The following is a 14,374-nucleotide window of genomic DNA, read 5'->3' on the forward strand; positions in this document are numbered from 1 at the left end:
GACTATTGTTTGCAACTGCACATGGGGACAAATATTGCACTTTCTGGTGAAATGTCCTCTGGTCTGATGAAACAAAAGGCTTGCAAGCCGAAGAACGCCATCCCAACAGTGAAGCACAGGGGTGGCAGCATCATGTTATGGGGGTGCTTTGCTGTAGGAGGGACTGGTGCACTTCACAAAATAGATAGCATCATGAGGTAGGAAAATTCTTTGGATGTATTGAAGCAACATCTCAAGACATCAGTCAGGAAGTTAAAGCTTGGTCGCAAATGGGTCTTACAAATGGACAATGACCCCAAGCATACTTCCAAAGTTGTGGCAAAATGGCTTAAAGACAACAAAGTCAAGGTATTAGAGTGGCCATCACAAAGCCCTGACCTCAATCCTATAGACAATATGTGGGCAGAACTGAAAAAGCTGCCCCTCAACTTTCACACCTCTAAAGTTGAGGGGCAGTGTCTTTAAACAATGGAAAGCCCATCCCACGCACTACCTCTGCAGGATAATACCGGTCTTAAGAGTTTTGTCTCAGAGAGGATAAGAGAGGGCCCTCTCCTGGAAATTGTGTTGCTAAGGGTAACCAGAATCACATGACCGGGTCAGCCAATCAGTGGCCTAGTCTGGGGTTGGAGACCCCAGTCTGCCCCTCAACTCTTTAGTTGTTTCCAGGAGGGCAGGTTGAGACAACCTCTGTAAACTCCTGTCCTCCACATCAACTCACATGTGGAGTTGGGTATGTAAACATATATGATGTTTCCATACCCTACATTACTCATCTCATATGTATATACTGTACTCTATACCATCTACTGCATCTTGCCTATGCCGTTTGGCCATCACTCATCCATAATATGTACATATTCTTATTCATTCATTTGTTGTTGTGAAATTGTTAGATTACTTGTTAGATATTACTGCATGGTCGGAACTAGAAGCACAAGCATTTCACTACACTCGCATTAACATCTACTAACCATGTGTATGTGACCAATAAAATTTGATTTGACATCTGGAAATGTTCATATAGACAATCCAGCCTCTGGACTTCCTGACCGGTGTTTAGTGCATCTTTGACCACACAACCACTATCACTTACACTTCTATTAATCCCCTCTTCCTGTGTGCTGTGTGTGTGTCTGTTTGGTGTGTGGTAATAAAGTGTATTGTATCCCTGTCTCCTACTGGTCGCTTACGTCTTCACTGGGGTGCTAGGACAATTCTACCTATATCTAAACTGGCACCTCTATCTGAGTCCACCCCCAGTTGATGGTGCTCTTTTACAATTATGTATTTATTTTACAACCCTAATATTCAGTATTCTGTGAGGCAAGTGGATGATTCTTTCAACAGAGCTTCCTGAGTTATGCGTGCATGTGGAGTTCATCTACAGTGCCTTGCGAAAGTATTCGGCCCCCTTGAACTTTGCGACCTTTTGCCACATTTCAGGCTTCAAACATAAAGATATAAAACTGTATTTTTTTGTGAAGAATCAACAACAAGTGGGACACAATCATGAAGTGGAACGACATTTATTGGATATTTCAAACTTTTTTAACAAATCAAAAACAGAAAAATTGGGCGTGCAAAATTATTCAGCCCCTTTACTTTCAGTGCAGCAAACTCTCTCCAGAAGTTCAGTGAGGATCTCTGAATGATCCAATGTTGACCTAAATGACTAATGATGATAAATACAATCCACCTGTGTGTAATCAAGTCTCCGTATAAATGCACCTGCACTGTGATAGTCTCAGAAGTCCGTTAAAAGCGCAGAGAGCATCATGAAGAACAAGGAACACACCAGGCAGGTCCGAGATACTGTTATGAAGAAGTTTAAAGACGGATTTGGATACAAAAAGATTTCCCAAGCTTTAAACATCCCAAGGAGCACTGTGCAAGCGATAATATTGAAATGGAAGGAGTATCAGACCACTGCAAATCTACCAAGACCTGGCCCGCTAAACTTTCAGCTCATACAAGGAGAAGACTGATCAGAGATGCAGCCAAGAGGCCCATGATCACTCTGGATGAACTGCAGAGATCTACAGCTGAGGTGGGAGACTCTGTCCATAGGACAACAATCAGTCGTATATTGCACAAATCTGGCCTTTATGGAAGAGTGGCAAGAAGAAAGCCATTTCTTAAAGATATCCATAAAAAGTGTCGTTTAATTTGCCACAAGCCACCTGGGAGACACACCAAACTTGTGGAAGAAGGTGCTCTGGTCAGATGAAACCAAAATTGCAACAATGCAAAACGTTATGTTTGGCGTAAAAGCAACACAGCTCATCACCCTGAACACACCATCCCCACTGTCAAACATGGTGGTGGCAGCATCATGGTTTGGGCCTGCTTTTCTTCAGCAGGGACAGGGAAGATGGTTAAAATTAATGGGAAGATGGATGGAGCCAAATACAGGACCATTCTGGAAGAATGATGGAGTCTGCAAAAGACCTGAGACTGGGACGGAGATTTGTCTTCCAACAAGACAATGATCCAAAACATAAAGCAAAATCTACAATGGAATGGTTCAAAAATAAACATATCCAGGTGTTAGAATGACCAAGTCAAAGTCCAGACCTGAATCCAATCGAGAATCTGTGGAAAGAACTGAAAACTGCTGTTCACAAATGCTCTCCATCCAACCTCACTGAGCTCGAGCTGTTTTGCAAGGAGGAATGGGAAAAAAATTCAGTCTCTCGATGTGCAAAACTGATAGAGACATACCCCAAGCGACTTACAGCTGTAATCGCAGCAAAAGGTGGCGCTACAAAGTATTAACTTAAGGGGGCTGAATAATTTTGCACGCCCAATTTTTCAGTTTTTGATTTGTTAAAAAAGTTTGAAATATCCAATAAATGTTGTTCCACTTCATGATTGTGTCCCACTTGTTGTTGATTCTTCACAAAAAAATACAGTTTTATATCTTTATGTTTCAATCCTGAAATGTGGCAAAAGGTCGCAAAGTTCAAGGGGGCCGAATACTTTCGCTAGGCACTGTACATGGTGGAGTGGAGAGAGGGATTAGAGAAGCGACATGGACGAACCTACTAGTGGAGCTGTGAGATTCCTCTTTGTATCCCTTCTTCCTCAGTTTTCCTCTCTCTCCTCTTCTCCTCTTTAGTGACATTCAGCCATGGCTGCTCAGAAATTTAAAAAGAGGAAAGAGAAAGAACAGTGGTGTTATTCAAGATGGATGTCAGATCCTGTTTTACTAGTGTACTTGCATGCGGTTCCTTCTCTTAGTAGCCTATGTGTGTGTGTTTATTTATACACTGCTCAAAAAAATAAAGGGAACACTTAAACAACACAATGTAACTCCAAGTCAATCACACTTCTGTGAAAGCAAACTGTCCACTTAGGAAGCAACACTGATTGACAATAAATTTCACATGCTGTTGTGCAAATGGAATAGACAACAGGTGGAAATTATAGGCAATTAGCAAGACACCCCCAATAAAGTAGTGGTTCTGCAGGTGGTGACCACACACCACTTCTCAGTTCCTATGCTTCCTGGCTGATGTTTTGGTCACTTTTGAATGCTGGCTTGAATGCTCTAGTGGTAGCGTGAGACGGAGTCTTACAACCCACACAGGTGGCTCAGGTAGTGCAGCTCATCCAGGATGGCACATCAATGCAAGCTGTGGCAAGAAGGTTTGCTGTGTCTGTCAGCGTAGTGTCCAGAGCATGGAGGCGCTACCAGGAGACAAGCCAGTACACCAGGAGACGTGGAGGAGGCCGTAGGAGGGCAACAACCCAGCAGCAGGACCGCTACCTCCGCCTTTGTGCAAGGAGAAGCAGGAGGAGCACTGCCAGAGCCCTGCAAAATGACCTCCAGCAGGCCACAAATGTGCATGTGTCTGCTCAAACGGTCAGAAACAGACTCCATGAGGGTGGTATGAGGGCCCGACGTCCACAGGTGGGGGTTGTGCTTACAGCCCAACACCGTGCAGGACGTTTGGCATTTGCCAGAGAACACCAATATTGGCAAATTCGCCATGATCAGACCCCTTGTGAGACCATATGCTGGTGCGGTTGGCCCTGGGTTCCTCCTAATGCAAGACAATGCTAGACCTCATGTGGCTGGAGTGTGTCAGCAGTTCCTGCAAGAGGAAGGCATTGATGCTATGGACTGGCCCGCCCGTTCCCCAGACCTGAATCCAATTGAGCACATCTGGGACATCATGTCTCGCTCCATCCACCAACTGTCCAGCTGTTGCACCACAGACTGCCCAGGAGTTGGCGGATGCTTTAGTCCAGGTTTGGGAGGACCAGGTCCGCCACCTCATCAGGAGCATGCCCAGGCGTTGTAGGGAGGTCATACAAGCACGTGGAGGCCACACACACTACTGAGCCTCATTTTGACTTTAAGGACATTTAAAGACATTACATCAAAGTTGGATCAGCCTGTAGTGTGGTTTTCCACTTTAATTTTGAGTGTGACTCCAAATCCAGACCTCCATGGGTTGATAAATTTGATTTCCATTGATAATTTTTGTGTGAATTTGTTGTCAGCACATTCAACTATGTAAAGAAAAAAGTATTTAATAAGAATATTTCATTCATTCAGATCTAGGTTATTTTAGGTTCTTTTGTTATTTTAGTGTTCTCTTTATTTTTTTGAGCAGTGTATATAGATAATCGGTTGTATTTGTTTTTAAGGACATAAACAGATGGTTCAAAGGATCCAGTCAGTGGTAGGTTGGGGGCTTGGGTGTATATTCCAGATTTCAATGTTAGAGTATGTAAGAGGTTAACTGACTATGTATACACACACACACACACACACACACACACACACACACACACACTACCGTTCAAAAGTTTGGGGTTACTTAGAAATGTCCTTGTTTTTAAAAGAAAAGCACACCATTTTTTTGTCCATTTAAAATAACATCAGAAATAACATTGATCAGAAATACAGTGTACACATTGTTAACATTGTTAACTTCTAGACATCAGGACTGCAATTACTCACCACAGACTAGCAGAATCTTTTTCTTCTTTCACGACAAGCCCGAGACTGAGGATAAATGGCTCCCTCGGGAACAGCCCCCGACTCCCATGATCTGCGTGAAGAGGAGGTAGAGAAAGAGAGGCTGGAGAGCGGGCTGCCTTCTGAGAATTCGAAGGCGATTGAATAAACCCCCACTTCCCTCAATTCTGCTAGCAAACATGCAATCTTTGGACAATAAAATCGCAGAGTTATGGAAAAGATTAAAGCAACGGGACATTAAAAACAGTAACATCTTATGCTTCACAGAGTCGTGGCTGAACGACAACAATAACAACATACAGCTGGCTGGTTATACGATTTACCGGCAGGATAGAACCGTGGCGTCTGGTAAGACAAGAGGTGGCGGACTATGTATTTTTGTAAATAACAGCTGGTGCACTATCTAAGGAAGTCTCGAGCTATTGCTCGCCTGAGGTTGAGTATATCATGACACGCTGAAGACCACACTACCTACCGAGAGAATTCTCATCTGTATTCTTCATAGCTGTTTACATACCACCTCAGAGGTTGGCACTAAAATAGCATTGAATGAGTTGTATTCCACCATAAGCAAACAAGAAAACGCTCACCCAGAGGTGGCGCTACTTGTAGCCGGGGACTTTAATGCAGAGGAACTTAAATCAGTTTTACCAAATTCCTATCAGCATGTTAAATGTGCAACCAGAGGGAAAAGAACTCTGGACCACCTATACCTCACACACAGAGACGCATACAAAGCTCTCCCTCGCTCTCCATTTGGCAAATCTGACCTTAATTCCATCCTCCTGATTCCTGCTTACAAGCAAAAATTAAAGCAGAAAGCACCAGTGACTAGATCAATAAAAAAAGTGGTCAGATTAAGCAGATGCTAAGCTACAGGACTGTTTTGCTAGCACAGACTAAAATATGTTCCAGGATTCCTCCAATGTCATTGAGGAGTACACCACATCTGTCATTGGCATCATCAATAAGTGCATCGATGACGTCGTCCCCACAGTGACCGTACGTACATACCCCAACCAGAAGCCATGGATTACAGGCCACATCCGTACTGAGCTAAAGGCTAGAGCTGCTGCTTTCAAGGAGCGGGACTCTGACCCAGAAGCTTACAAGAAATCCGGCTATGCCCTCCGACGAAGCATCAAACAGGCAAAGCGTCAATACAGGACGAAGATCGAGTCGTACTACACCGGCTCTGATGCTCGTCGGATGTGGCAGGGCTTGCAAACCATTACAGACTACAAAGGGAGGCACCGCCGAGAGAAATCCAGTGACACGAGCCTACCAGATGAGCTAAACTACTTCTATGCTCGCTTCGAGGCAAATAACACTGAAACATGCATGAGAGCACCAGCTGTACAGGAAGACTGTGTGATCACGCTCTCCGCAGCCGATATGAGTAAGACCTTTTAAACAGGTCAACATTCACAAGACCACAGGGCCAGACGAATTACCTGGACGTGTACTGCGAGCATACGCTGACCAACTAGCAAGTGTCTTCACTGACATTTTCAAGCTCTCCCTGTCCGAATCTGTAATACCAACATGTTTTAAGCAGACCACCATAATGCCTGTGCCCAAGAACACTAAAGTAACTTGCCTAAATGACTACTGACCCGTAGTACTCATGTCTGTAGCCATGAAGTGCTTTGAAAGTCTGGTCATGGCTCACATCAACACCATCATCCCAGAAACCCTAGACCCATTCCAATTTGCATACCGCCCCAACAGATCCACAGATGATGCAATTTCTATTGCACTCCACGCTACCCTTTTCCACCTGGACAAAAGGAATACCGATGTGAGAATGCTATTCATTAACTATAGCTCAATTTTCAACACCATAGTGCCCTCAAAGCTCATCAATAAGCTAAGGAACCTGGGACTAAACACCTCCCTCTGCAACAGGATCCTGGACTTCCTGATGGGCTGCCACCAGGTGGTAAGGGTAGGTAACAACACATCCGCCACGCTGATCCACAACACAGGGGCCCCTCAGGGGTGCGTGCTCAGCCACCCCCTGTACTTGCTGTTCACTCATGACTGTACAGCCAGGCACGAATCCAACACCATTAAATTTGCTGATGACACAACAGTGGCAGGCCTGATCACCGACAACAACGAGACAGCCTATAGGGAGGAGGTCAGAGACCTAGCCGTGTGGTGCCAGGACAACAACCTCTCCCTCAACGTGATCAAGACAAAGAAGATGATTGTGGAATACAGGCAGCCCCATTCTCATCGACGGGGCTGCAGTGGAGCAGGTTGAGAGCTTCAAGTTCTTTGGTGTCCACATCACCAACAAACTAACATGGTCCAAGCACACCAAGACAGTTGTGAAGCGGGCACGACAAAACCTATTCCCCCTCAGCAGACTGAAAAGATTTGGCATGGGTCCTCAGATCCTCAAAAGGTTCTACTGTTGCACTATCTAGAGCATCCTGACGGGTTGCATCACTGCCTGGTATGGCAACTGCTTGGCCTCCGACCGCAAGGCACTACAGAGGGTAGTGCGAACGGCCCAGGACATCACTGGGGCCAAGCTCCCTGCCACCCAGGGCCTCTATACCAGGCAGAGGAAGGCCCTAAAAATTGTCAGACTCCAGCCAACCTAATCATAGTGTTCTCTCTGCTACCACACGGCAAGCGGTACCGGAGCACAAAGTCTTGGTCTAAGAGCCTCCTAAATAGCTTCTACCCCCAAGCCATAAGACTCCTGAACATCTAGTCAAATGGCTACCCAGACTATTTGCATTGCTCCCCCCCTCTCCACACCCCTGCCACTCTCTGTTGTCATCTATGCATAGTCACTTGACTCTGTACCGGCACCCCCTTGTATATGTTGTTATTTTTTACTGCTGCTCTTTCATTTATTGTTACTTGTATCTCTTATTCTTATCTGTATTTTTTTTTAAACTGCACTGTTGGTTAGGGGCTCGTAAGTAAGCATTTCATTGTAAGGTGAAATACCTGTTGTATTCGTCGCATGTGACTAATAACATTTTATTTTATTTGAAATTACTATTGTAGCTGGAAATGGCAGATTTATGGAATATCTACATAGGCGTACAAAGGCCCATTATCAGCAAGTAATCCAAGTTTAGCATTTTAAAAAGCTACTTCATCGTTAGAAAACATTTGCAATTATGTTAGCACAGCTGAACACTGTTGTGCTGATTTTAAATTAGCAATAAAACTGGCCTTCTTTAGACTAGTTGAGTATCCGGAGCATCAGCATTTGTGGGTTTGATTATAGGCTGAAAATGGCCAGAAACAAAGCCCTTTCTTCTGAAACTCGTCAGTCTAATCTTGTTCTGAGAAATTAAGGCTATTCCATGCGAGAAATTGACAAGAAACTGAAGATCTCGTACAACGCTGTGTACTACTCCCTTCACAGAACAGCGCAAACTGGCCCTTACCATAATAGAAAGAGTGGGAGGCCCCGGTGCTGAGCAAGAGGACAAGTACATTAGAGTGTCAAGTTTGAGAAACAGACTCCTCACAAGTCCTCAACTGGCAGCTTCATTAAATAGTACCCACAAAACACCAGTCTCAATGTCAACAGTGAAGAGGCGACTCCGGGATGCTGGCCTTTAAATAAAAAAAATGTAAACGAACTAGGCAAGTCAGTTACTAACAAATTCTTATTTACGATGACGGACTACCCCAGCCAAACCCAGACGATGCTGGGCCAATATTGCGCCGCCCCATGGGACTCCCAATCACTGCTGGTTGTGATACAGCCTGGAATCAAACCAGGGTCTGTAGTGACACCTCTAGCACTGAGATTTCAAACGTATTTTATAAAGCCCTTCTTACATCAGCTGATATCTCAAAGTGCTGTACAGAAACCCAGCCTAAAACCCCAAACAGCAAGCAATGCAGGTGAAGGAGCACGGTGGCTAGGAAAAACTCCCTAGAAAGGCCAGAACCTAGGAAGAAACCTAGAGAGGGACCAGGCTATGAGGTGTGGCCAGTCTTCTTCTGGCTGTGCCGGGTGGAGATTATAACAGAACAGGGCCAAGATGTTCAAATATTCATAGATGACCAACAGGGTCAAATAATAATAATCACAGTGGTTGTCGAGGGTGCAACAGGTCAGCACCTCAGGAGTAAATGTCAGTTGGCTTTTCATAGCAGATCATTCAGAGTATCTCTACCGCTCCTGCTGTCTCTAGACAGTTGAAAACAACAGGTCTGGGACAAGGAGCACGCCCGGCGAACAGGTCAGGGTTCCATAGCCGCAGGCAGAACAGTTGAAACTGGAGCAGCAACACAGCCAGGTGGACTGGGGACAGCAAGGAGTCATCAGGCCAGGTAGTCCTGAGGCATTGTCCTAGGGCTCAGGTCCTCCGAGAAAGAAAGGAATAGCATACTTAAATTCACACAGGACACAGGATAAGACAGGCGAAATACTCCAGATATAGCAGACTGACCCTAGCCCCCTGACACAAACTACTGCAGCATAAATACTGAAGGCTGAGACAGGAGATGTCAGGAGACACTGTGGCCCCATACGACGATACCCCCGGACAGGGCCAAACAGGCAGGATATAACCCCACCCACTTTTCCAAAGCACAGCCCCCACACCACTAGAGGGATATCTTCAACCACCAAACTTACCACCCTGAGACAAGGCCGAGTATAGCCCACAAAGATCTCCGCCACGGCACAACCCAAGGGGGGTGCCAACCCAGACAGATCACGTCAGTGACTCAACCCCTCTTAGGGACGGCATGGAAGAGCACCCGTAAGCCAGTGACTCAGCCTCTGTAATAGGGTTAGAGGCAGAGAATCCCAGTGGAGAGAGGTGAACAGGCCAGGCAGAGACAGCAAGGGCGGTTCGTTGCTCCAGTGCCTTTCTGTTCACCTTCACACTCCTGGGCCAGACTACACTCAATCATAGGACCTACTGAATAGATGAGTCTTCAATAAAGACTTAAAGGTTGAGACCAAGTCTGCGTCTCTCACATGGGTAGGCAGACCATTCCATAAAAATGGATCTCTATAGGAGAAAGCCCTGCCTCCAGCTGTTTGCTTAGTAATTCGGAAGGATAGGTAGGAGCAAGCCCATGTAATGCTTTGTAGGTTAGCAGTAAAACCTTGAAATCAGCCCTTGCCTTAACAGGAAGCCAGTGTAGAGAGGCTAGCACTGGAGTAATATGATCAAATGTTTTGGTTCTAGTCAAGATTCTAGCAGCCGTGTTTAGCACTAACTGAAGTTTATTTAGTGCTTTATCCGGGTAGTAGAGCATTGCAGTAGTCTAACCTAGAAGTGACAAAAGCATGGATTCATTTTTCTGCATCATTTTTGGACAAAGTTTCAGATTTTTCCAATGTTACTTAGATGGAAAAAAGCTGTCCTTGAAACAGACTTGATATGTTCGTCAAAAGAGAGATTAGGGTCCAGAGTAACGCTGAGGTCCTTCACAGTTTTATTTGAGACGACTGTACAACCATCAAGATTAATTGTCAGATTCAACAGAAGATCTCTTTGTTTCTTGGGACCTAGAACAAGCATCTCTGTATTGTCTGAGTTTAAAAGTAGAACATTTGCAGCCATCCACTTCCTTATGTCTGAAACACAGGCTTCCAGCGAGGGCAATTTTGGGACTTCACCATGTTTCATCGAAATGTACAGCTGTGTGTCATCCGCATAGCAGGGAAAGTTAACATTATGTTTTCGAATTACATCCCCAAGAGGTAAAATATATAGTGAAAACAATAGTGGTCCTAAAACGGAATGTCGGGGACCACCGAAATTCACAGTTGGTTTGTCAGAGGACAAACCATCCACAGAGACAAACTGATATCTTTCCGACAGATAAGATCTAAACCAGGCCAGAACTTGTCCGTGTAGACCAATTTGGGTTTACAATCTCTCCAAAAGAATGTGGTGATCGATGGTATCAAAAGTAGCACTAAGGTCTAAGAGCACGAGGACAGATGCAGAGCCTCGGTCTGATGCCATTAAAAGGTCACTTACCACCTTCACAAGTGCAGTCTCAGTGCTATGATGGGGTCTAAAACCAGACTGAAGTGTTTCGTATATATTGTTTGTCTTCAGGAAGGCAGTTAGAAGCTGCGCAACAGCTTTTTCAAAATGTTTTGAGAGGAATGGGAGATTCAATATAGACCGATTAGTTTTTTAAATATTTTCTGGGTCAAGGTTTGGCTTTTTCAAGAGAGGCTTTATTACTGCCACTTTTAGTGAGTTTGGTACACATCTGGTGGATAGAGAGCTGTTTATTATGTTCAACATAGGAGGGCCAAGCACAGGAAGCAGCTCTTTCAATAGTTTAGTTGGAATAGGGTCCAGTATGCAGCTTGACGGTTTAGAGGCCATGATTATTTTCAACATTGTGTCAAGAGATATAGTACTAAAACACTTGAGTGTCTCCCTTGATCCTAGATCCTGGCAGAGTTGTCCAGACTCAGGATAACTGAGCTTTGGAGGAATATGCAGATTTAAAGAGGAGTCCGTAATTTGCTTTCTAATGATCATGTTATTTTCCTCAAAGAAGTTCATGAATTTATCACTGCTGAAGTGAAAGCCATCCTCTCTTGGGGAATGTTGTTTTTTAGTTAGCTTTGCGACAGTATCAAAAATACATTTGGGATTGTTCTTATTGTCCTCAATTAAGTTGGAAAAATAGGATGATCGAGCAGCAGTGAGGGCTCTTCGATACTGCACGGTACTGTCTTCCAAGCTAGTTGGAAGACTTCCTGTTTGGTGTGGCGCCATTTCCGTTCCAATTTTCTGGAAGCTTGCTTCAGAGCGCGGGTATTTTCTGTATACCAGGGAGCTAGTTTCTTATGACAAATATTTTTTGTTTTTTGGGGTGCGACTGCATCTAGGGTAATGCGCAAGGTTAAATTGAGTTCCTCGGTTAGATGGTTAACTGATTTTTGTACTCTGACGTCCGAAGGGAGTCTGGAAGGGCATCTAGGAATCTTTGGGTTGTCCGAGAATTTATAGCACGACTTTTGAGGATCCTTGGTTGGGGTCTGAGCAGATTATTTGTTGCGATTGCAAACATAATAAAATGGTGGTCCGATAGTCCAGGATTATGAGGAAAAACATTAAGATCCACAACATTTATTCCACGGGACAAAACTAGGTCCAGAGTATGACTGTGGCAGTGAGTAGGTCCAGAGACATGTTGGACAAAACCCACTGAGTTGATGATGGCTCCGAAAGCCTTTTGGATTGGGTCTGTGGACTTTTACATGTGAATATTAAAGTCACCAAAAATTTGAATTTTATCTGCTATGACTACAAGGTCCGATAGGAATTCAGGGATCTCAATGAGGAACGCTGTATATGGCCCAGGAGGCCTGTAAACAGTAGCTATAAAAAGTGATTGAGTAGGCTGCATAGATTTCATGACTAGAAGCTCAAAAGACAAAAACGTCTGTTTTTTTTTTGTAAATTGAAATTAGCTATCATAAATGTTAGCACCACCTCTGCCTTTGCAGGATGCGCGGGGGGATATGGTCACTAGTGTAACCAGGAGGTGAGGCCTCATTTAATACAGTAAATTCATCAGGCTTAAGCCATGTTTCAGTCAGGCCAATCACTTCAAGATTATGATCAGTCATTAGTTCATTGACTATAACTGCCTTGGATGTGAGGGATCTAACATTAAGTAGCCCTATCTTGAGATGTGAGGTATCACAATCTCTTTCAATAATGGAAGGAATGGAGGAGTTCTTTATTCCAGTGAGATTGTTAAGGCAAACACCGCCATGTTTAGTTTTGCTCAACCTAGGTCGAGGCACAGACACGGTCTCAATGGGGATAGCTGAGCTGACTACACTGACTGAGCTAATGGCAGACTCCACTAAGCTGGCAGGCTGGCTAACAGCCTGCTGCCTGGCCTGCACCCTATTTCATTGTGGAGCTAGGGGAGTTAGAGCCCTGTCTATGTTTGTAGATAAGATGAGAGCACCCCTCCAGCTAGGATGGAGTCCGTCACTCCTCAACAGTCCAGGCTTGGTCCTGTTTGTGGGTGAGTCCCAGAAAGAGGGCCAATTATCTACAAATTCTATCTTTTGGGAGGGTCAGAAAAGAGTTTTCAACTAGCGATTGAGTTGTGAGACTTTGCTGTAGAGCTCATCACTCCCCCTAACTGGGAGGGGGCCAGAGACAATTACTCGATGCCAACACATCTTTCTTTCAGTGCCTTAGACCACTGCACCGCTCGGGAGCCCCAAGAGAACTGGCAGGTGTGTGAGCTGTAGTAGTAGATCAGTACAGCATGAAATGTGAATGCATGTTGTGTGTTTTAATGTCCAGATTGGATGTGGATCACCATATGCGTGGCGATAACAGTCATATATTTGCTTTTGTGTGTGTGTGTGCTATGCAAGCATTAACCATTTTTTTCTGCTAACCTGGCTCAGAGATTGTGTGTTTGTCTTGTCTTGACAGTCCTGTTTGTCCCTATGTGTGCTGAATAGGTTATTTGAGTTTGAGAGTGGCTTGTGTGCTGGTCTGTGTACAGCCGTTGAGAAAATGCTTCCTATGAAATGAATGAAAGCTGCTTCACTGCCCTTGTTGAGCTCACGTTGCATCGCGTCCAATGGCAGCGTCCAAGCTCAAGAATTGCAGAAGTTAAATAATTGATGACTGACGCTCTTTCATTCTATCTTGTGAATTGAAATAATTCAAAATAAAGTTGATTTTGGTTGCATATGGCCTCGACAAAACACCATTGGTTGTTTTACTAAGATTTATGAAGTCAAGAAGCTACTACTACTAGCTAGCTACATTGACTGGCTAGGTTCATAATTTAAACAACAGCAATTTGTGTAATTAGAGGATAATTTAGTACAACCACTAGCAACAATTTTGTACTTGTACTTACACATGTGTCTGGTACCATTCCATTCCAGCCATTACAATAAAAATGTTCTCCTATATTTCCTCCCACCAGTCTCCTCTGATGTGAAGGACCATGGCTGTTTTCTGATCATGTTGACAGGGTTATGTGTGGAAGACTGCTTGTAATAGTTCTGCTTGTGTGCAAACAGTGGAGTGTGTATGAAGAAGGCATTATGACTGGGAAATAAGTCACACATTTCTTGACATTGGAAAAGGCTACTGAAAATAATGTGATTTACTCCAAATGAAACCAGAAACTCTCATACTCATCAACCCTTTCATTTAGTTTTGCTTGGAATGTAATGATCTAATGTTTTTAAATCCCTATAAAGGCACTTTTTGTGTGTGAGCTCTGATTTTGAACTCAATGCCTGCGTGTGCATTTGGTAAACCCAGTCAGAGGTTTAGAAGAGAGGACATGGTCCTTCTTATCCATCTACAGACAAGTTAACAGTTCTGTTCTGCTACAGCTTCAACATAGGCTAGTTTCTCT

The sequence above is a fragment of the Oncorhynchus clarkii genome, chromosome 29 (genome assembly GCF_045791955.1).
Source record: "Oncorhynchus clarkii lewisi isolate Uvic-CL-2024 chromosome 29, UVic_Ocla_1.0, whole genome shotgun sequence".
Taxonomy (NCBI): Eukaryota; Metazoa; Chordata; class Actinopteri; order Salmoniformes; family Salmonidae; genus Oncorhynchus; species Oncorhynchus clarkii.